The 25,192-nt window shown below is 46.1% G+C and overlaps 1 protein-coding gene across 9 annotated transcripts in view; it reads right to left on the bottom strand.

Annotated features, from left to right (window-relative positions):
• The window catches only part of rapgef2 (Rap guanine nucleotide exchange factor (GEF) 2), a 562,209-nt gene that overhangs the window by 335,950 nt on the left and 201,067 nt on the right, over positions 1-25,192 (bottom strand). Inside the window, exon 1 of one of the 9 annotated variants that reach the window (XM_038792323.1) lies at positions 16,795-16,926. The exons of the other annotated variants lie outside the window; for them this stretch is intronic. The gene's annotated coding sequence lies outside the window, so the exon portion shown is untranslated. Of the gene's footprint in view, positions 1-16,794; positions 16,927-25,192 lie in introns of those variants that run through there. 9 annotated transcript variants of the gene reach the window in all.

The following is a 25,192-nucleotide window of genomic DNA, read 5'->3' as shown; positions in this document are numbered from 1 at the left end:
GATTGGGAAGAGACCCAATCGATTGCGAGTGTATAGAGGGTCCGCCCAGGTGGGCGCGAAACCCTGTTAGAGGTATAAGACAGAGACCCAGACCCCAGCTCTCTCTCTCTCCGCCAGCCTCTCCTTGACCAGCTCTCTCAGCCGGCCCTCCCAACAAGAACACCTTTGTAGCAGCTCTCGAACTTGACCACGGAGAGGAGAGGCCTGGCCAACAGCAGCCGCCATCACGCAAGTGTCATACAACGCATGCTACGAGAGTAGACACTCCTGACCCACTTTAGTCCAGAACTACTGGAAACCTGCGGACCCAGTGCAGAGCAAGAGACCATTGATCCCTGATCCGGCAGTTCCCTTATCCAGCTAAGTATTTGGCCTATTAGTGGTAGGATTAGCCTAGTCTTGTAGTTTTATAAGCATAATTAGTAGATAACTGTATTATAATAAACGTGTCTTGTTTGAACTTACTAACTGGTGTCTGGAGTTATTGGTCTGAACTTGAACTTGAAACTTGTGGCGGTATCTTAACGATACCTGGTGACTCTAGAGCTAAGGAACGAAACAGAGCCAAATTGAGTGTAAAGCACACTCACCCAGAACGAGCAACAAGGGTGCTGAGAGGTTGTTTCCTCTAGTGAGAGTGTCTAAAACCAGAGGGCATAATCGGAGTGATAGGTTGCCCATTTAAAATGGAGAGCTGTGAATCTGTCAAATTTTGTATCGCAGAGGGCTGAAGAGGCTGGGTAATTAAGTATGTTTAAGCTGAGAAAGACAGATTTTTAATCAGTTACGGAGTCAAGGGTTATGGGGATAAAGCGGGAAAGTGGAGTTGAGGATATCAAATCAGTCATGATCTTATTGAATGGATGAGCAGACTCGATGGGTTGAATGGCCTACTTCTCCTACATCTTTATGGTCTGATAATGATGAACTTTACTTAGAAAATGGGGTGATAAGATTTTGGTTTAAATCTAATTGGGAACTTTGAACATGCTCCCTCTTCTTAGGAAAAATGAAAAGATCCAGATTTAATTTTCTTTTTGAACATCTAGCAATATAATTTAAATTTTGTTTATGGGTAATCCTGAAATGCTCAACTTCTTACAAATTTTGGCAATTCTATGAGTTACATTTGACTATGTAAAAGAAGTACCATATCTGTTCAGTCCTTTGAACTACCATGTAAATGTTACTCAAAATACAGGGCAGCACGGTAGCATTGTGGATAGCACAATCGCTTCAAAGCTCTAGGGTCCAACGTTCGATTCCGGCTTGGGTCACTGTCTGTGCGGAGTCTGCACATCCTCCCCGTGTGTGCGTGGGTTTCCTCCGGGTGCTCCAGTTTCCTCCCACAGTCCAAAGATGTGCAAGTTAGGTGGATTGGACGTATGATAAATTGCCCTTAGTGTCCAAAATTGCCCTTAGTGTTGGGTGGGGTTACTGGGTTATAGGGATAGGGTGGAGGTGTTAACCTTAGGTAGGGTGCTCTTTCCAGGAGCCGGTGCAGACTCGATGGGCCGAATGGCCTCCTTCTGCACTGTAAATTCTATGATCCATGAAAACCTGTATGCCTTCTCTTCCTGCTCCAGCAGCTCTGGTGGCTCTTCCATCCCAAAAGGCTATCCTGCGCCCTCCAACTGCGCACACTGTATCTGTACACTGCCCTTTGGTGGCATCATCAGAAATCGCAGCATCAGTTTCAATACATATGCCGATGACATCCAGATCTAGGTCAGCACCAACTTGCTCGATTGTGTCCAAATTGTCAGACTGATTGTCTGGCATACAGTACCAGTGGAGGAGACATTTCCTCCAACTTAATATTGGCAAGACCAAAAGCTGATATGTTGCACAAAATACATGAGTCATTAAATACATTGTTTTGGTGTTTTGTGTTTTTCAAAATAAATTGCACAATATTTATTTTGTAAACATGGTTAGACTGAATATTTTTGAGTATTGAATTCAATTCCCATTCCTAACCACTGACAAGTGTCCATGGACAGTGTCATATCTGACCCGAGATAAGCTTCCGATTACACATCCAGAATATCACTAAGAATACCAATCTCCATCATCTCACCCACCTCTATCAATCCCATTCCTCATCTACCAATGACGTCATGCCGCTCCAGGTTTGGCTAAACTAACATATTCCTGGTCAGCCTCCCACATCCTCCATAAACCTAAGGTCATCCAAAGTTCTGCTGCCCATGCTCTTTATTCAGACTTTAATTTTTTTTAATTCTGTTTTTGTGCAGGTACATCTTAGCTTTGTATTGTGTGTTTATATACAAGGTGACACTGTGTTGATTATGAAGTTTTCTAAGAGTTTTGTTTTAAACTGTCTCATTAATTCAAGCTAAAACGGGATAATGAAGAGAATCATGTGACCTGCTCCAAGTTCTGCCCAACAACAATCCTGTTTGGTTTGGTTAGCATAGGATCCAGAGGCCCAGGTCGATTGCTATTGAAATGCATGTGCCAGGTTTAACACTGAAGCGAAAAGGGAGAGTCTGATGTTTTTGTTATTGCAGAATTACTGCGTGGAGTTTTGTAATATTTTGGCAAAGTGTCAACTGGGACAGGAAAACTGTGTGATGCCCACTGGCAGCATTGGTGGGTTTTCGCACCATATTTTTAGCCGTTTCGAAAAAATACATTTGTTTTCTCAGATTTCATGCCACCTCTGTGGCAGGGGGAAATCCATCAGTGGAGTGCTTCAATTATTGGGGAGCTCCATTTAAATGCCTCCCCAGCACTTATTCCAAGTCAAGGATTTGCAGAGGGAGGAGATGCTCCACATCATTTACCCTCCAGCGCGCACGCGCACACACACCTCAATCCCATGCAGCTCCTCTCCTCATCACACTGCACCTCCCACCAACCAGCCACACACACACCAGGCACCATTTGACCTGGTACAACCTGCTTACACTCTCCCCATCTGTTCTCTTGCAGGACAAGCTGTTTCACAATAGCTGGGAGAGAGCACAGACAGGCAGAGGAATGCCCAAGTTAAAAATCGTTTCTCAGTTTGAGGATCAAGCCCCCCTGCTGGCCGGAGAGGAACAGGACCGCTCCTGCACCGAGCAGAAAGTGGACACAAATAAAAACGAGGACCCACAACATTATCATCAATCTGACCAAACCAACGCAAGCTTCATCTCTCATATCCTTATGCCTTTCAGACAAAATGCCTTCTCCCTTCCCTTACAGGCACAACAGGGGAGCAGTCAGAGTCATGTACAGACTGTGGGAAAGAGAGTAGCTCTGAGAATTTCTCGGACGTGCATATGCAGGAGACGTTATAGCTTTCAGCTGCATCCTCAAGCAGCAGAGACACACATCTTGGCGGGGCGTGGTAGTAGAAAGGCTTTTGGGGGTCACAAACTGGTGAGCACCTCACTTTTTCTGATCCACAGTAGGTGAAGGCAGGGACATCCCAGGGTTCTGGCACACGAAGGAATGTTGATCGCCAGTACTCTGATGAGCCCATCAGATGACATGCCACTGGACTGCTTCATCAATGACCTCCCTTCCATCATAAGGTCAGATGTGGGGATGTTTGCAGATGACTGCACAATATTCAGCACCATTCACGACTCCTCAGATAATGAAGAAGTCCATGTCCAAAAGCAGCAAGAACTGGTCAATACCAAGCTTGGGCTGACAAGTGGCAAGTTACATTCAAGCCACACAAGTGCCAGGCAATGACCATCTTCTACAAGAAAGGATCTAACCTTGACATTCAATGGCATTACCATCATTGAATCCCCCAGTATCAACATCCTGGAGATTACCATTGATCAGAAACTGAACTGAACATTAATACTGTAGATACCAGGGCAGGTCAAAGGCAGGAATCCTACGGCGAGCAACTCACCTCTTTTTCTTTTTATTAAAATAAATTTAGAGTACCCAATTCATTTTTTTCCAAGGCAATTTAGCATGGCCAATCCGCCTGTCCGGCGCATCTTTGGGTTGTGGGGGTGAAACCCACGCAGACACGGGGAGAATGTGCAAACTCCACACAGACAGTGACCCTGGGACCTCGGCGCTGTGAGGCAGCAGGGCTAACCCACTGCACTACTGTGCTGCCCTAGTAAATCACCTCTTGACACCCCCCCCACCCCACCAAAGCCTGTCCACCATCTAAAAGGCACAAGTCAGAAGGGTAATGGAATACTCTCCCACTTGCCTGGATGAGTGCAGCTCCAACAACACTCAAGTAGCTTGACACCATCCAGGACAAAGCAGCCCGCTTGATTCCTCCTCCTTCCACAAACATTCAAACCCTCCACCACCGAACAATGGCAGCCATGTGTACCATCTACAAGATGCACTGCAGTAACTCACCAAAGTTCCTTAGACAGCACCTTCCAAACCCACGACCATTCCCATCTAGAAGGACAAGAACTGCAAATACCTGGGAACCCCACCACCTGGAAGTTCCCCTCAAAGTCACTCACTACCCTGGCTTATCCTTCATTGTTGCTGGGGCAAAAAATCCTAGAGCTCCCTGCCTAACAGCACAGTGGATGCACCTACACCTCAAGGTCTGCAGCAGTTTAAGAAGGCAACTCACTATCACCTTCTGAAGGGCAACTAGGGATGGGCAATAAATGCTGGCCTAACCAGTGGCGCACACATCCCGTAAATGAAATTTTTTTAAAAACTCAGTCATCCAGCAGTTATTGGAGCTCAAAAGGCAGAGTAGGGAAGAACAGGAAGGGATAAAAGCAAATTACTGTGGATGCTGAAATCTGAAACCAAAGAGAAAATGTTGGAAAATCTCAACAGGTCTGGCAGCATCTGTAGGAACAGAAGAGAGCCAACATTTTGAGTCCAGATGACAAAGGGTCTTCCCAATGCCTTCTGTCTGAGAAGATATGCCGGCACTCAGATGCAGCCATGTCAACATCGCGAGGATGGCGGCCGCAATGAAGCCCTTGGTACAGAACCACTGTGACCTGAATCATAGAATCAATACAAATTTGCCCCATCGAGTCTGCCCCGACCCTCCAAAAGAGCACCCTACCTAGGCTCATTTCCCCACCCTAACCCCACCTAAACTTTGGACACAAAAGGGCAACTTAGCATCGTCAATCCATGACCTCCACGGTGCCGAGCATGAACTCCATGGTAGAGAAAGTGAACTCCATGGTGGAGGCACTTGTGAGCATCCACAAGTGCCAACACCAGAGGACCAGAGGGCGTCTAAGCCTCATAAGCCGCCCCATTATTCCAAGGAGGAAGCCAGGGGCCTCAACGGGGCAAGGAGCTGGCCGAGGAGCAACCATAGAGGAGGATGGGCTGGTCCATAGCCTGGGGCCTTCCACCCTGGATACTCTGCGCCCCCCCCCCCCCCCCCCCCCCGCCAACTTCTGTGAGCATCCCAGTTCCAGCCTCGCAGAGGAGGGTGGCACTACCTCCAGGCCCCAGCGCTCCAGAGGACACCTGCCAAGGTAATCACAAGCAACAGCACATAGCAGACAGAAGGCTGCCTTCAATGCAATGGATTGAATCTGCAATGGATTGTGGGTATACATCGAGACATTGAGGTTGGTTTAGAAAGGTGAAGATAGTTTAGTTGCAGAGTGGCACAGGTGTGAGGCAACCTTAGAAAGCGTGACCTTCCTAAGGATTAAATCAGCATTGCCAATGTAGTAAACCTCACTTTTTGCTCCCCCTACTCTCATTAGATCTCTCCATAAAGTGCTGCTGAGACAACTACATCCATCTAAAACTGAAAGGCCAGAAACTCACACACAAAGCCTCCTACATCACCTCTCTGCAAAGTAGACAGGTCATTTGCTGGTGCTCTCTCACACTGACCCAGCACATCAGTAATGCCAGCGTCGCCCCGGTAATGCAAAGCTCCCCCACAATGGTCAGGCCCACCACACAACCGAGTCATAGGAAAACTCTGATCTCCTCACATTAATCCCAGTGCCTAGACACTTGTGAGAACCGTGCCTCTGGCAGTGGTGACACTGAACCTCAGGGGCACCCTAACTGTGGAGAAGCCTGCATCAGGAGAGGGAGTCTGTATGTGCAATATCACCTTGATATACCTGGCCCCTGGATGTTTGTGAGCTGCCTTCTGTCAGACAGGAGTCATACATTCATAGTAGCTCTTTGCGGAACAATGCTCTATCCTCTCTGCAAGTTATTATTATCCACCTGCTGCATTGTGATGAGGCACAACTGTTGCCCTCTCAAGACATAAGCCATATTAGGTTTCAGTGAGCTCTGCTAGCAAACAGTCAGCAAGCGCCATCTCACTTGATGGGGCTTTAGTGGTCTCCCTCATCCTGGACATCAGTGAAATGTGAGGCTATTAAGGCATTCCGAACTCTCCACTCCCTTCTAGCCCTTCCCACAATATGACTGTCTGATTCTGCCTCCTCTAGGACTTCCTCCTCATCACCCAGCTCTACATCCTCCTCATCAGAGGAGATATGCCATTAATCCATCTCCTGCTCGGCCAGCTCCTTACCCCGTTAAAGCGCTAGGTCGCAGCACACAACGAGGATGCATGACACCCTTTGGAGGCTGTACTGCAGGGCATGGAATATCATCTCCAATATCCCAATAGTAAGCTTGACCAATACGTGAGTGGCAGAATGGCGCCGAACAGGCACCGGAATGTGGCGCTCACAGGTGTCAACAGCCACATCCTCAGGGATACGCCCCGTCTCCAAGGAGTCACCCGGCAGTATTTCCGCTCCCTCAAATACCCTCAGGTATCTGTGAGTGACCAAGGTTAAAGCTGTCCTGGACAATCCCCAGGAACATAGCGCACACCGGTAGGATGGGCTTTCTTTGGTCGCAAACTAGCTACACGTTCAGGGAGTGGAACCCCTTGCGGTTAATAAAGGTGATTCCTTAACGTGTAGGCGATCAGACAGCCATGTGTCTACAGTCAATGGCTCCCTGTACTTGTGGGAAGCCACAATCTGGGAGAATCCCATGCCTCGCACACCCTAGTCCAAGTCAAAATTAATGGTGTGAGCTCCTGATGCACTTGGAGAGCCAAATGTGACATCTCTATCGCCTTTGTTGCCTCACAGTGAGATCACAGCCAGTTATCTCTCACTATTCACTGCTTGGAAAGAAAGAAAAATAATGAACTTTGTGCAGTTGACACCTTTCCCTGATCCACTGCCCAGCCAAACTCAGGACTATCCTTCTTCTGATTTGCAATGTCAGGGCAGGTGGACTTCAGAAATGGCTTCTCAACTGTTTCTTCGCTGAAGCCTTCCACCCTTAGGGGGTCAAAGGCATTCACCATTCTATAAGATAGGCCTAGGCCAAGACATTCCCCCTTCTATGAGATAGGCCACTGTCAGGCACCCACCCCTGCCCCTCTGCACACTGCTCATGATTTGTGCTCTCTCTCCTCTCTCTCTCTTTCCCCCCCCCCCCCCCCCCCCCCCCCCCGGATCAGCCACAGTGTCCCGGTGCCTGGCTGTCTCCCTCATACTTCATGGACTTGGAGCCCTGGACACACCCAGTACACACCATGCACAAACCTGCTACCTGACCTTCATGGCCATTTACGATCCTCCCCCAGGCCCTCACTCGCCTTGGAATCCTTGGTTGTCATTGCCGACCTGCATTGCTTACCTCTGAACTCCCCTTTGGAATAGAGGTCGCCAGGTTTGGGTTTTTAAAAAGGCGTTATAAAACACGCTGTTGTGACGTCCCAACAGCGGGGTCTAATTATTGAGCATCGGGGAGGTCACCGTGGGACTGTCCGCTAATGATACAATAATGAATTCAAGGGAGGTTCCCTGGATTCTGCATCACGCAAATGGTGGTGGTGGTTGTTTGGGGGGGGGGGGGGGGGGGGTGCAATTGCTGCAGGAAATATTTTGCCATTATAACGCCCGTTTCTGCCTCCCGTGAGATTTTGTGCCCCTGAATCTATTTCTACCCGGGGCAAACAGGACCAGAAAATCCTGCCCATTGTCTCAGAGATTTGGACAGATAGAAAGGGTATCCCAGGACTTCCGGTGGCGGCCATGGAAGAGTAGGTCCGCCTGTGACGGACTTTTGGACTATTTTCTCCTGTTTTTTTCTAGATTTTATTGGATGAATCGTGGAGAGTGAGACGGTGAGAAGTCACTCTCCAGTGCATGGAGAATTGGACCAGAAGTGTGAGAAGACAACGTTTTACAAGAAAGATGCGAGCAGAGCCGGCAACGTGGGAAGACATGGTGGAGAGGCAGGGCCGCGGGGAGATGGCACAGTGGTCAACGGAACATCTGGTGAAGTTTTTTGAAGAATGCTTTGTCAAGGTTAAGAAGAACACACTGGACCCGATCAAGGCTTCGATTGATCAGGTGGTGCAGAATCAAGGAGTCCACGGACGTGCGATCCAGGAGGTGAAGAAAAAGGTTTCCGAGCGCGAGGAATACATAACCGTGCTGGAGATGATGGATGACTGCCAGAAAAGAATGCAGGAGAAGCTGGAGGACTTGGAGAACAGGTCCAGGAGGCAGAACCTGAGAATCGTCGGCCTCCCTAAGGGCAGTGAGGGATCGGATGCGAGGGCCTATGTGACGAACATGTTGGAGAAGTTGATGGGGGCTACGGCGTTTCCCTCAGCCCCTGGAAGTGGATAGAGTGCATAGAGCCCTCGCGAAGAAGCCCCGAGCGAACGAGAAGCCGAAGGCGATGGTGGTACGTCTGCACTGCCTCCTGGACACGGAACACATTCGGCGGTGGGCCAAGAAAGAGCGGAGCAGCAGGTGGGAGAATTGTGAGCTGCACATTCATCAGGACCTGGGCGCGGAGTTGACCAAGAGGCAAGCCGGGTTTAATCAGGCAAAATCGTCCCTCTTTAAGAAGGAGGTAAAGTTCGGGATGCTGTACCCAGCGTGTCTGTGGGTCACATGAGGACCGGAAATTCTACTTTGCAACACCAGACGATGCATTGACTTTCATCACAGAAAAAAGACTGGATGTGAACTAAGGACACTGGAGCCTTGGGGAGAGTATTATAATTGCGATTTGTTGATAATCACTTTTGTGCTGGTTTGAATAAGTAGTGCTAAGTGCAATATGGGGCTGTTTTGAGATCTAAAGTAAATTTTGTTTTACTGGGAGCTGGATGGAGTGGGGGGGGGGGGGGGGGGGGGGGGGGGGTTCTGTGGTGTTTTTCCACTGTTTTTTCTACTGTTTGTTTACTGAGGAATGTGATGCTTCGAATATGTATTGTCAAGTGCGGGGGGGGGGGGGCAGTCCGTTTGGTGCCATGGGTGAGAGATATCAGGTCAGCTGGCTCATGGAAGCACAGTAGGGGCGAGCAGGTGATGAGCTGGAGCTTGATATGGGGGTTGGAGTTCTGGTGCTGTTACCAGAGGAGGGAGATTTTTTTGGGGGGGGGGGGGGCACACGAATGGGAGGTTGGGGACGGCGGACACCCGAGGGCAGGCTCGAGGAGGCTGGGGATGCAAGCTGAAGGCCGGGTGGAGAGGGAGGGAGGGTCGTCCAGGCTTACAGTCACATAACTTGATCATGGGGAGAGATTTTAACACAGACATTGATCCAGAATTGGACCAATCAAAATCCAGGACTGGGAGGGTGCCAGCCGCAGCAAAGGAATTGAAGGGGATCATGGAACAGGTTGGGGGAGTAGACCCATAGAGGTTTGGACAGACAAGAGCGAGGGAGTTTTCTTTTTTTCTCCCACATCCACAAGGTATACTCTCGGATCGATTGTTTTGTTCTCAGCAGGGCTCTATTACCTGGGTGGCAGATACGGAGTGCTCAGCATTCGCAGTATCGGATCATGCCCCACATTGGGTGGATCTACGGGTTAGCTTGGAGAGAGGACAACGCCCGCTATGGAGGCGGGATGTGGGGTTGTTAACAGACAAAGCGGTCTATGGGCGGGTGAACAAGTCCATCCAGAACTACCTGGAAATAAATGATACTGGAGAGGTCTCTGCAGCAACGGTCTGGGAAGCTTTGAAGGCAGTGGTCAGAAGGGAATTAATCTCAATACGGGTCCACAGAAAATAGGTGGAATGAGCTGAGAGGGATAGGCTAGTTGGGGATACACTCCAGGTGGACAGGAGATCCGCGGAAGCCTACTGAGGGAGCGGCGGAGGTTACAGGTGGAGTTTGGGCTGTAGATGACAGGGAAGGCGGTGGAACAGCTAAGGAAGGTGGGGGGGGGGGGGGGGGGTGATCTATGAGTATGGGGAAAAGGCAAGCAGAAGGTTAGCACAACAGCTCAGAAAAAGGGAGGCAGCCAGGGAGATAGGAAGAGTAAAGAGTAGAGGCGGGATCACAGTTCTAGACCCTGCAGGGGTGAAAGGACTATTACAGCAAATTATGTGAGTCGGAACTCCTGCCTGGGGTGGAGGGGATGAGGCAATTCTTGGGTCAGTTGAGGTTCCCGAGGGTGGATGAGGATCTGGTGGAAGGGCTGGGAGCCCCAATTGAAATTGAAGAAGTAATGGAGGGGTTGGAGGGCATGCAATCTGGCAAGGCCCCAGGATCGGACTGCTATGCGGTGGAATTCTATAAGAGGTTTTCGGAAATATTGAGCCCAATGCTGGTGAGGGCATTTAATGAAGCAAGAGAGAAGGGAGTCCTCCCCCAACAATATCGCAGGCCTTGATTTCATTGATCCTGAAATGGGAGAAGGATCCGGAGCAATGCGGGTGATGCAGGCCAATTTCTCTACTGAATGTGGACGCCAAACTGCTAGCTAAGATATTGGCCACAAGGATAGAGGATTGTGACTGGGGGGTGATAGGGGAAGAAAAGACGGGGTTTGTAAAAGGGTAGGCAACTCACGGCCAATGTTCGAAGGCTCCTAAATGTTATTATGATGCCCTCAGAAGGAGGGGAGATGGAGGTGGTGGTCACGATGGATGCGGAGAAGGCTTTTGATTGGTGGAGTGGGATTACCTGTGGGAGGTGCTGGGAAGGTTTAGGTTTGGTGGGGGCTTCATTGACTGGGTGCGGTTGCTCTATCAGGCACCAGTAGCTAGTGTGGTACGAACTGGTTGAGGTAAGGTTATTTTAAACTACACCGAGGGACTAGGCAAGGGTGATCCCTCTCCCCGCTGGCCATAGAGCCACTGGCCATGTTTGCGCTGGCTATAGAACCACTGGCCATGGCGTTAAGAGCCTCTAGGTACTGGAAAGGGCTGGTTCGGGGGCGGTGGAGCACCGGGTTTCACTTTACGCAGATGACTTGCTCTTGTATATCTCAGACCCGTTGTGCGGATCTTAGTGGAATTTGGTAATTTTTCGGGGTATAATTTGAACATCGGGAAAAGCGAGATGTTTGTGATCCAGACGTGGGGGCAGGGGGGAGACTGGGAAAGCTGCCGTTTAGAATGGTAGGAAGGAGCTTTCAATATTTGAGAACCCCGGTGACTCGGGAATTGGAGGCACTGCACAAGATAAACCTGTCCCGGCTCGTGGAACAAATGAAGGAGGACTTAGAGTTGGGACATGCTCCCGCTATCACTACAGACCGTGAAAATGGTAGTCCTCCCAAGATTTCTGTTGGTCTTTCAGTGCCTCCCCATCTTCATCCCGAGGCCCTTTTATAAACAGGTGAATAAAGCTATTTCAGGCTTTGTGCGGGCGAGTAAAACCCCACGGGTGAAGAAAGCGTTGCTGGAGCGCAGTCGGGGGAGGGTGGGTTGGCGCTGCCGAACTTGTGTAATTACTACTGGGTGGCAAATATAGCAATGATTAGGAAGTTGGTAGTGGGGGAGGGGTCGGTGTGGGAGAGAATCGAGGTGGCGTCATGTAAAGATACAAGTTTGGGAGCACTGATAACGGCACCCCTCACGTTCTCACCGGCCCGATACTCCACAAGTCCGGTGGTGGTGGCGGCTCTGAGAACCTGGGGGCAGTGGAGGAGATATAACAGAGTGGAGGGAGCATCGGTTTGGACCCCAATTTATAATAACCATCGGTTTGTACCGGGTGGGCTGGATGGTGGGTTCCGGAGATGGCAGAGGGTAGGAATTAGGAGGATGGGGGATCTATTTATAGATGGTAACTTCCCCAGCTTGAAAGCTTTAGAGGATAAATTTGAATTGCCAGCAGGGAATGGGTTTAGGTATCCGCAGGTACGAGATTTTTTGAGAAGGCAGATTCCAGCCTTCCCGCTGCTGCCGCCACGGGGGATACAGGACTGAGCAGTCTCCAGTACATGGGTGGGAGAGGGGAAGATATCGGACATCTACCAAGAACTTATGGAATCGGAGGAAACTCCGGTAGAGGAGCTAAAGGGCAAGTGGGAAGACCAGCTGGGGGGAGAGATAGAGGTGGGTCTGTGGGCGGATGCCCTAAGCAGGATTAACACATCCTCATCATGTGCCAGGCTCAGCCTGATCCAATTCAAGGTAGTCCACCGGGCACACACGACGGTGGCCCGGATGAGCAAGTTTTTCAGGGTAGAGGACAGGTGTGCGAGGTGCACGGGAAGTCCAGCAAATCATGTCCACATTTTAGGCATGCCCGGAGCTTAAGAGGGTTTTGGCAGGGTTTCCCGAAGGCAATGTCCACGGTACTCAAAACACAGGTGGTGCCGAGTCCGGAGGTGGCGATCTTTGGAGTGTCGGAAGAGCCGGGAGTTCAGGGGGTGAAAGAGGTTGACGTTTTGGCCTTTGCCTCCCTGGTAGCACAGAGATGAATCTTATTGATGTGGAGGGACTCGAACCCCCGAGTGAGAGACCTGGGTTAATGACATGGCTGGGTTTCTTAGTCTTGAGAAAATAAAGTTCGCCTTAAGCGGGTCAATGCTAGGGTTCACCCGGAGGTGGCAGCCGTTCGTCGACTTTCTCGGGGAAAAATACAATGTCAGCAGAAGCAGAATTCGGGGGGGGGGGGGGGGGGCTGACTGTTATTATAGATATAGAATTTACAGTGCAAAAGTAGGCCATTCAGCCCATCGAGTCTGAACCGGCCCTTACAAAGAGCACCCGACTGAAGCCCACGTATCTACCCTGTCCCCGTAACCCAATAACATTTTTTGGACACGAAGGACAATTCAGCATTGGGCAATCCACCTAACCTGCACACCTTTGGACTGTGGGAGGAAAACGGAGCACCCGGAGGAAACCCACGCAGGCACGGGGAGAATGTGCAGACTCCGCACAGACAGTAACCCAAGCCGGGAATCGAACCTGGAACCCTGGATCTGTAAACCAATTGTGCTAACCACTATGCTACCGTGCTGCCCATGTTTTATTGTTGGGGGATATGAAGTTTGTGATGGGGGTGGAAATGTTTATTGTGCCATGTTTACGTCGCTGTTATTGTTATTCTTATAAAAACTTGCAAATACCCCAATAAAAACATTTTTTAAAAAAGGGTATCCCAGGAAAAGAGATAGGAAAGCAGCCGTTGCAAGAAGAAAAAAGTCTATTCGGTATCAAAACCAGGCATAATGTTCCAGAAAGTTGGTATTCTGGTCAAGGAGAAAGAAGCTGTACAGATTTAAGGACACTGGAAGATTTCCGTTGGGTGGGCCTGGGAGAAGAAATCACCAGAGTGAACACTATTGCTGGAAATCAATTTGGGAATTTTCAGAAAACTGAAATCACAGTCACTGAATCGGCGAAACAAGGAGAAATGAATTCACTGTTGCCAATGACTTTGGATTGTTTCCTGTAAAGACTGTAATTCTCCGGAGAATGTGGTATGACGTATTTATGAGCAGAAGGTTATCTGTCTACTATACTATTCTGTAGTTTATTTTTTGTGTGTTGCTTACTAAGCAATGTTTAGTTGATATTGATTTATGTTTGTTTATTACAATAAAAGTGTTAAAATTTGAAATCTCGTCATGCGATTTGACTGAGAATTCCATTTTTTTTGTTATCAGTCTCTCTGAGGACACATGCAAGATTCATAATTATTGCAAAATACCTGCATTTGCATGTCACATGCCATAATTTTTTATTTTACAAACATATATGCCCGTCTTAAACTTAGAAGTTCGAAGCAACTAAAAGGCAAGACTTAATGATAAGAAAAGAAAACGCTATATTTTAACGAGTGAATATTGCACTTCTTTTAGTATAAAACCTTTAGGCATATACAGATTCAAAAGGTTCAATTAATGCAAGGGATAATAATACAGAAAGATATTTATAATCATTCAATTTTCAGCTTTGATCCACATCTATAAATTGCCCCTTAATTGAATCATAGAATTTACCATGCAGAAAGAGGCCATTCGGCCTATCGGGTCTGCACCGGCCCTTGGAAAGAGTGCCCTACGCTTACACCCTACCCCCGTAACCCAGTAATCCCACCTAACCTTTTGGAAACTAAGTGGCAATTTAGCACAGTCAATCCACCTAACCTGCACATCAATGGACTGTGGGAGGAAACTGGAGCACCCAGACGAAACCCACGTAGACATAGGGGAGAATGTGCAAACTCCACACAGACACCCGAGGCCGGAATTGAACCGGGAAACCTGGAGCTGTACGGCAGCAGTGCTAACCACTGTGCCATCAATTACAGCATGTTGAATTGAGCCTGATTAAGTAGAACAGGTGGAGCAACAATGGGGACATCAATTGAAAAAAATAATTGGGTACTCTAAATTTATATTAAGAAAAGCAGAATTTTTAAAAGAAAGAATTAATGGTTAAATCAAGCGAAGTTATAAGAAGGAAATGGAAAAATGTGAACTGATGTTTCTTTTTTTAAAGTCAACTGAAAAAGCTATGATCAAACACAACAAATTACTTGGCCTAAATGAAAATTAATAATGACAATAATTTTGCTAAAATGCAACTTGATATATTCCAGTTTCCCATTATCTGTATATTTTTTGGAAGGGGCAACAAGTAAAAGAAAATACACTTTCAAAAAATCATATATTCATATACTCCTGGAAAGCCTGTAAAAACCATTAGTCACTCAAAAAAAATCTGTACAATGTATTGGAATGTTATACACAGAGAAGAATTTTGCTTGGATCGGGAATCTTGACTCAGACTTGCTCAATTATATGTGTTTTATGCCAATTTTGATTTCATGCACTATAAGATGACAGAATTCATATATACTTAAAAATATATGCAGTACAATATTCCTTTTGTAGTTGGCAAACCACTTTTACACACACACAAACATACAAATAGCACATAATTTCCCTTGATATTATTGTATCTCTGTGATCTTTAAGGGCAATTACTACACTAATGTATTTTAGAACCTTGCATTAATACAGTAAAAACAGCTTGTCAAAACAGTGTGCTATTCTTACACTGTTAGGTCATAACAGTTTAACCTCTTCTTCAGAGAACGCCAGAAATGGGAGTCTTCAAAATAAACATCACTGCTTCAATTTATCCCTGGCTTATGATTGCATAGCTCGTGCTTATACAATAGTCAGGCTGACTACTCATTTATTTAAAGTTCTTTACCCTTAACCTGGGCCTCTGCATTCCAATTTCACAGCAGTCCAACCCCCATTGCCATGTTATTTCTATCTATGGCATCATCAATATAAACTTCATTTTGTGTGCATTCTCAGTAGTGAATTAAAGTATTTACAAATAGTCATTAATTATCCTTAAGCACTGCGGCTTCTTTTCATTAAGACAACAATCAACAAGACTAATGAAAGTTTATAATTATAACAGCAGCAGCAGATTAAATACTTTTCACAGCATTTATCAAAGTTAGTATGTTGTTTTAACCATTACTGCTACACTTTCACATTGCACTTTTAGGCAATAAAGCAAGCAAGAATAATGTGCTTACAACATTATATAAAGGTACAACCATATCATGATCCAAAATAAATGCATATTTCCAACGATACAAAAACAATGTACATTTTTCTTTAAAATCCCTATCCTTACTCAGCATGGAGACAAAACCAGGACAAGAATAGTTTGGAAGCCAAGATTCCATCAGAGAATTGAACCTAACCAGAACTGACCGTGGGATATTCATATTTACGTTTGATGTTGTAATTGTGCAAAGTAGGTTGCCAAGACAATGTACTCTTCTGTCGGACTCCATCGCTTTCGACAGAACACTTTTCAGTGCATGCCACAGCCTACTAATCAGAATGTCGGTGCAGAAATGTAATCAATTTAATCCGGTTTTCTGCACAGAAGTTAAACAAAACTCAAATAGTTTTAACTTTGTCAATGGCAAAAGATAGACTTCAATTTGGTTAAATTTTTAGATAGTCCACGCATTTTCCCCTTTTAGTGACACCAGTAGTATTCAAAGGGAATTCAGCTGTTTCCGAACAACGTCATTCACTCTTGACCGAAATGGTAACTTCACTGCACTGATTTTTTCTCCAGAGTACATTGCACTGACACTCATGGAAAATATAGCCCATAGCTAACTGTACTCTACAATTACACATATACTAACAATCAATAAAATAAAACGGTATGTAGGTAACTACCAACATTTATTCAGCCAATCTCCGATAAATGCTGACAAAACAAAGAAAAACAAATGTGAATCCCATTTCTCATGCGTTATTTTCAACAAACTAAATCATCAAATCAGTTTGAAAATATTCAACATTCTGCAAAAAGTTAATTTTTTTCCCAGACTCATTAAATATTTACTACGGGCATCTGCAGTAGCAAAGACAAAATTTAACCCATTCAACCGAATTATACCAGCACTCATTCGATGGATATGCGGCCATTGTAAAAAAAAAAGCTCATTAGCTGAACTACAACAATTGTTCGTTGTTTTAGAAAGCAACCTACAAAACCAAATAGAACTTCAGTGACAAAACAATTATCTGACCAGTACCTTGTAATCAGAACCAAAGTTGTACCATTTTATCCAAAAGGCGTTTTACTTTGCAGCATTGTTTATCCCAGGCAGAGTTTGGAATCTTTCCTCCTCTTCTATTGCTGTGAAGAGGCACGTAAAGCCAAAATTCCAACGGACGGCTCATTTCCTGCCTTGGTGACCTGCTACCTCTCTACTGGCTGCAAGATATGTGCAGCATATGCTGCTTGCGCATTGCTTCCGCATTCCACCTTCATTACATCAGTTGGTGTCTGACAGCTGCTCCTCATACATTGCCATTCAAGAAATGGCCGATTACTCATTTTAACATGTTCCAAGGTCAACCAAAGTGCTATCTTTGATACACAATACAGCAATCTGCATTTTAAAACTTGTTCATTTAATCCCTATTTACATAACAGTCCTACTACCTCTGCAGACTGCACTGCTACATGAATAGAGGAAGCACTAATGGCTCGAGGCAAACAAAAACTTAAATAGTTTAATTCCCTGGCTCCAGAAACAAGGCATTACAGAATGGCAACAATTGAGACCGTCTCGGGCATTATCACCACCCCCTCTCTCCCCCCCCTTGTTTGAGCTCTCAGCTTATCTGTACAAGTCAAACAACATTGCTTTCGTATTCATGACCTTCACAAATCTCTTCCCTGTCCCATGCCAATCCAGAATCTCCTAGTGTGCTTTTCAGTGACTGCCCATGTGCAGTTCTCTTTTATACAGTACTTCTCAAAGTCTAACAGGACTATGAAACAATGACGAGATCAACACCAAACACAGTTCTATAATTTAGACGCCTATGAATTAGTTTGGAATGAATAATCTAAATGAGTGTCAAATGAAATGAAAATGAAATGAAACTCGCTTATTGTCACAAGTAGGCTTCGAATGAAGTTACTGTGAAAAGCCCCTAGTCGCCACATTCCAGCCTCCCCGAACAGGCACCGGAATGTGGCGACTATGGGCTTTTCACAGTAACTTCATTTGAAGCTTATTTGTGACGATAAGCGATTTACATTTCATAGTCATTTCATTTTGCACGACCATTTAGATTATTCATTCCAAACTAATTCATCGGCATCTAAATTAAGTTTTGCCACCACCTGTCAAGCAAATATCAACCACTAAATACAAATAATCAACTGAAAAGAAAAAATGTATCAAAGCACTTAGTGCATCATCTAAACACCACAACTGACAGAAAACAGATGTGAAAACCTCAAGGAGAAAAATAAATATCAATTTGGTGAATACTTTGGTCTGAAATAAAATTACATTTACTAAATTTTAATGAGTATGTTCAAAAAAGGTTAAAATTTAGGAGTAAACTTTGGGAAGACAGTTTATACCGTGGCTCAGCTCTCACCCTATAGACGCGGGCACAAATTCAAGGCAACACCCAGATGCATTAAATTGAAGGAATGCAGCACTGTCGGAGGTTCTGTCTTCAGAATTTTAAAAAAATATGAATTTAGAGTACCCAATCATATTTTTTCCAATGTGATGTAGCGTAGCCAATCCACCTACGCTGCACATCTTTGGGTTCTGGGGGTGAAACCCACGCAGACATGGGACGAATGGGCAAACTCTACACAGACAGTGACCCGGGGTCAGAAACGAACCCGGGCCCTCAGCGCCGTAGGGGGCAGTGTTAACCACTGCACCAACATATCGCCCTCTGTCTTCTGAATTACACTTGTGCGTTATCTACCCTTATAGCTGGACGCTAAAAATTGCATGGGACTATTTTGAAGAGTGGAGGACTTCTAGCCAATATTTATCCCTTAAGTAACATCACTAAAATAATTAGCTGGTCAATATTACACTGCTGCTGTGTACAAATTTTTTGCTGCATTCTCTACATCACAACAGTAGCTACACTTCAAGGGTATTGCAATACCTGTAAAAGTTCTTTGGAATGAACAGTGGTCCTAAAAAGCACTGTATTAGCAAAGTTTTTTTTTCCTTTTCTTTCTTAGTATTTATTTTGCTTAATCCACACTACTTTTGAATGCTTTTTGTAATTATAGCCATGGGCATTAATTATCCAGAAAAGTTAGAACAGCTGATTCAAATTCTCCACTGGCTTGATTAAAAAAATGCCTTCCACAATAATTCATAAAGCAATGTAAAACTAAATAATTGCAAAGAGTACCAATCAATCAATACTTTTTCTTATTCTGAACAATATAGTAATTGAGTTAGATGAATGAGGAAAGATTTACACGGCAACAATTTATTGAGTAGTGTCTAGAAAACTAATGTGTGATTAAAATCACTGAAATAACTTTCAAAATCACAATGCCAAGGACCCAGGTTCTATTCTGGCCCTGGGTTGGTGTGGAGTTTGCACATTTTCTCACCCTCACAATGCAAAAGATGTGCACGGTAGGTGAATTGGCCACGCTAAAATGACCCTTAATTGGCAAAAGAAGAATTGGGTATTCTAATTTTGTTTTTAAAGAAATAACTTTCAACGTGTTTAACAACTGTAAGACAACTCTGGATTATTTATCCATACACAGAACAAACACTCATTGTTCATCAGAGTGGATAACTGGATCATATCAATATAGTTAAATATTCTCATTTATTCAAGCTTTGGCGACAAATTTGTGATGATATATATAACTGAATTTCCAGGATACTCATACGCAGAGAGAAATAGGCAGAAAATTGAATTGCAAGCAAGAATACTCTTCTCCAGCCTGGATGATTGCAGCTCCAACATTACTCAAGGAGCTCAACATTACCCAGGACAAAGCAGCCCGCTTGATCAGCAGCTCGCTTGATCAGCAGCCCCATTCACCACTTCAAATATTCACTCCCTCCAATACTGGTGCATAGCGAAAGCAGTGTGCACAGTGAAACAGATCATGGTTGATCATCTACTTCTTACACCATTTTCCTACTATCACCATGCATAGAGGTGACTGTTGTGGTGGGAACACCATGGGAAGACCAGAGCCTTGGTAGTTCTAAATTTACTGAAAGGCTCATTCTTGAGCCTCTCAGCAGGCAATACAGAACATTAGGCTCTAATTGCTGCATTCTCCTTTAGAGTGGGAAGAGAGTTTTTGCCAGATTCTGAAAGGTGATGGGAGATTTAGAGCAGTTCAGAATTGGATCTCCTCAATTGGTGTGAAGTTTTTGAACTTTCATTGAGTAAAGGTGCAAAGCAGAAGCCAGGTTTCTGACATTTGGTCTGGAGGCAAAAGTGAGGTTGCCAATCTAATATCAGGATGCAAGCCTGCAAAACCTTCAGCGAGGCGAGGAGATGCTGCTGGCCAACAGCTGTCGAGGGGAGCAGCGGGCAAGCAAAAAGAACAGAGGCCACCAGGCTAGATAGCCACTAGCACACAGGCAGCCATCCAGGAGCACACGGAACTTCAAGGGTCAAGACCTGGCCACCTGGGCGAGAGGTGAGCAGAGCAGCAATCACGAGGTGCAAAGGCGGCCAGGTAAGCACTGGGATCATGGGATGTCAAGGATCCTAGGCTGGCCACCGAGCGAGAGCAGAGATGAACAGAGCAGCAGTCGAGAGGTGGGAAGAAGACCAAGTAATTACCGGCGTTGTGTCTCAGGAATCCGGGCAGCAGCAGCCAGCAGGAGAAGTTGACTCGCCCAGGGTCTGAGGTCAACCAGGCAGGGCTGAGAGTGAGAGGACTGGGCAGTAACCAACATCTTTCTTCTTGTAGTTTTTGCATATTGAATTAACTGCATTTTTTGGTGTCAGTCATTTCGCTATCTGATCGATGGCGGTGTCTTTTATGATACCCGGCGTGCCTCGACCATCCACCGGCATCGCCGTTTTCCCAAAAATCATTGCCAGCAGCCATTTACTCTGGTAGGATTTTGGCAGTGAATTCTGGCAATCCTGACACCAATTCTAACACTTTATTTTACAAGGTTTGAAATATTGAGCAGTGCCCATACTGCACATTCATCCTCCACAACATTATCTACAAAACGTTTTGGTGACTTGTCTAAAGACTTTGACTTGCCGATTTCTGGAAACAACACCTCGTCTGAAAAAACTGGTCAAAATGTGGACTCTAAAATGGGAATGGAACTACAAGATACTGCACAAGCTCATTGTTCTTCTGCTACTGGAGTGAGGGAAAAACCTCCCTGAAGACTTTGCCTTATGGCCAAAATCTGTTCCACTGGGTATGATTGATTTCAGAGAGCATAGGTAACATGGGAAATTTGAGGAAAGAATTTGAGGTTTGAGACTGAAAGCAATTTAGAAATCTTTATGAGTCCCATTTTCTGACGGTGAACAGAAATGGCATGACACAAAGGAGAAATTGGTTGAAGCTACAAGGCAGTCTCATTAGATTGGATTTGATTTATTGTCACATGTACCGAAATACAGTGAAAAGTATTTTTCTGTGGCCGAGGAACGTACATAGTAGACACAAGAATAATCAACAGAGAACATTGACAAATGGTACATCGACAAAACAGTGATTGGTTACAGTGCGGAAGAAGGGGCCAAACAAAGCAAATACATGAACAAGAGCAGCATAGGGCGTCATGAATAGTGTTCTTACAGGGAACAGATCAGTCCAAGAGGGAGTCGTTGAGGAGTCTTGTAGCTGTGGGGAAGAAGCTGTTCCTATGTCTGGATGTGAGAGTGTAGCCACCTGGGGTGGCCATGTCCCGATTCAAATGGACACTCGCAAGGAGTGCAGGGGAAAATGGACAACACCAGAGAACACAAGCAGGTGCAAGGTTTCCTGTGTATTAAGATTTGCAGAACCCAGACAGAACTGAAACCAATATCCATTAACATATTAATGAGCTATCTCCGGGGACAAAAAGAAACATTGAAACAATCGAGACCAAGACAGACTCCCCGGCGCCAGTGGGAGCTAAAACAAAGGCAGCCCAATGATCAGGGAACAACTCCGGTATTGGAGAAAATCGATAGGAACGATTGGGACATGGTCCAATTAATTGGGACCAAGTCCGGGGTCCGCCCAGAAGGGCGCAAAACCCCTGGGGACTATAAGATAGCATCCCCAAGTTCAGTTTGCTCTCTTGGCCTTGGCTCTCAGCGAGGAGAGACCTGCCTAACAGCTGCATCAACCAAGTAAGTCTAAGGTCAACCCACGCTACGAGATAGATGCTCCTAGCTACTATTCCGTACCAGTTCGTAGCCAGCAGTATCAGAACTGGGCAATAGCCATTGTTCCTCTGACCTGGTGGGCCACTCGAAGCTAAGTATAGGCTTTTAGTAGCAGTTGTAGTTTAGTAAATAGAGTTTATGCATGAGTAGTAATTGACTGTGTGTATAATAAATGTGTATTGATTTCAAACTTGCTAACTGGTGTATTGAGTTATTGATCAGTACTTGGTTTTAAACCCTGTGGTGGTATCAGAACGATACCTGCAACTCTAGAGCAAAGGTAATTAAAACAGAGCAAATTAAGGGAAAGCATAACAAGCAACGTTTACTGGCGACTCTGATGGGATTCGACTTAGAAGTGGCCCCCTCACTTCGAGAGAACCCAAAATTTGAATTACAAATCCAATTGGAAACAGAAGAACCACAAGTGTTTAAGCAGTACTGATCAATCCTCCAGAATTCGGAAGTGTGTTAGTGCATGCGTACTAACAGGGATATAAGGTAAACCTGAGAGATTTTGTTGCGTAAAACTGTCGGGAGTTTTGTAGGCCGGAAATTAGCGTAAGCCGTCCCAGTGTTTACATCACCGCTTTATAACCCTCTGTTCCAAATTTAGTAACGAACCCAGATATAGACAAAATGGCAATGAAGGCAATGGAACGCCTTATGAACCCACAAGAATTCGAGGTCGCAGCGCCCAGCAGAATAGGACAGTGTCCCGTTTGGGAAGAAGAAATTAGGAAGTACCTCAAAGGGAAAGGTTGGCCCCTTTGGAACAAATTTTGCGCGAATGAAATGAAATGAAATAAAATGAAAATCGCTTATTGTCACGAATAGGCTTCAATGAAGTTACTGTGAAAAGCCCCTAGTCGCCACATTCCGGCGCCTGTCCGGGGAGGCTGGTACGGGAATTGAACCGTGCTGCTGGCCTGCTTGGTCTGCTTTAAAAGCCAGCGATTTAGCTCAGTGAGCTAAACCAGCCCCTTAGAAACAGGTCCCGGGAGTATAGGACATACTTGGTGGGTGAACCTGACAGATTCACAGGAAGAGCTTGGGAAAAGCTCGCAAGCCGATGGCAATCGTGTCCTGTCTGGCACAATTGCGAGGCACAGAGGAGGTCGTTAGGACGCTCGGTCGAGAGATAGAGGAGAGAGATAGAATGAGTAAAGTAGATGTGAGCGAGATAGAGAAGGAGAACAGAGAGTTAAAAGGGAGGTTAGCAGCAAAAGACAGAGAGGTGGATGATGCCAAGAGGGCACACCAGTCTTGTCTGGCGCACTTAAGCAGCTTCCAGACCCAGTACGACAAGGCCTACCAGGACGTACAACGTGTGGTCCTGGTAAGATAAGAAACAGAACAGCAGAAGCAGTGCAACGATTTAAAGGCAGCCCTACGAGCACTCCCATGCTTCCACAACGGATCAAAGACAGAGCTCGGTAGACCATGCAAAGTGCCGGAAGCAAATTGCAGAATTGCCATCCCTACTTTCAGTCCAGAATGGCTTTCAGAGCACATTCGGATCCCAACTAGAGGAGGAAAACGGCCCCGATTGGCAGGAATTAAATGAAACAGCCCATAGATACGTACATGGAGCATATGCGCAGGAGAAGACCCAAGAGCACCCCACTCCCCTACAGAACAGGTAGAACACACCCCCATGAATCCGGTAACCACACACCGCAGAGCCGCAGCAGGCGGAGACACAGATTTCATGTATACGGCCCCCTTAACCGTGACCCAATTACGGGACCCGTGCGAGAAAATCACACCGTTCCTCCCCACTACAGACCCCCACCAATTCTTTGCGAAAGTTAAACAACAGGCCACTATGTACGGCCTGGATGAGAGAGAGCAGGTAAAGCTCACAGTTTTGAGTCTCGATCCTTCAGTAGCAGCCCTTCCCGACCCACAGAATGTAGGAGGAGGCACCTTAGCAGAGATGCACACAGCGATCCTTGATGCGATCGTATATAACAGAGGAGACCCGGTGGAAGGCCTGAATAGATGCAGGCAAAAGAAGACAGAGCACCTCACAGCGTTTGCTGGACGCTTGTGGATCCATTTCACTGCAGTTTTTGGAGAATTAGCCCGCGCCCATTTGTCCCCAGATAACATGTCAAAATGGACTCGAATCCTGATCTCACATGCAACAGAGGCAGGACAGAGAGCTTGCGCAAATTATGACCCCTCAGATGAGGCCCACAACAAGAAATGGGTTTTAAAAAGATTGTCCCGCGCTTGGGAGCAATCCGTACACAACAAGACCAATTTTAGGAAACCCGATGAAGAGCTAGCAGATGCAGATATGCATGCAATTAAAGCACACCAGAACCCCGCATGGATAAATGAGGGTAGAAACAGCCCACCCCAGCCCAAACCACAGAAGTGTTACAACCGTGGTCAGTTAGGACACTTTGCACGAGAGTGCAATGCCCTACAAAAGCCAGAGAGAGCCCAACAGACAGGCACCCTAAATAGGAATATGACAAAGCCTATTCACAGTGTTAGCGCCCGTTCAGACCAGGGGACATGAACGGCACAGACTGCGGTGTTCGGTCTCCCCAACTTGGGTCTGCGACACCCTTTGGGATAAGTCCGGCTGACCGGCCGTTGCAGCAAAAGTACGGGGTCAGCCCGTTGAATTTCTTTGGGACACAGGAGGGTCCCGCACCACACTCAATTCCTCCACCATGTTTCAGAAGGACACGTGGCCCACTACAGACACCATCACCCTCGGCGGCTTTACAGGCCACTCACAGCAGGGACACATCACAGCCCCTGTATCCAGAGAAATCGGCAATATCACAACCAAACACCCCATAGTGTTACTTGATCAACCTCACACAGCAGAACACATTTTGGGAATCGATTTTATGAGCTCCCACAACCTTTCATTCGATCCAGTAAACAAATGTGTCTGGAGAATGGCAAAAATAGCAAGAGACCCCCGCCACGCTCACAGTAGGAGATTATGCTAATAGGATAAGCGCAGTAGGCGAATACTGGTTTGATCCGAGGACAATTAGTTCAGACAAACAGGTTAGGGCGGTCCTGCAAGAACATAAAGCAGCATTTGCACAGCACAAGCACGACTGTGGCAGCATGACTGGCTCAGTGCAGATTACAGGTCCTGACCCCAGACCCCAGAAACACTACAGATTTCCCCAGGAAGCAGAGGGAGAAATCTCAAAGATAATAGACAGCTTGTTAGAACAGGGCATACTGAGATCAGTAGCCTCCGTTAATAATGCTCCGATTTGGCCA

Source organism: Scyliorhinus canicula, chromosome 3 (genome assembly GCF_902713615.1).
Source record: "Scyliorhinus canicula chromosome 3, sScyCan1.1, whole genome shotgun sequence".
Lineage (NCBI taxonomy): Eukaryota > Metazoa > Chordata > Chondrichthyes > Carcharhiniformes > Scyliorhinidae > Scyliorhinus > Scyliorhinus canicula.
Note: the sequence above shows the minus strand (reverse complement) of the source record. Positions and strands in the feature narration are given on the sequence as shown.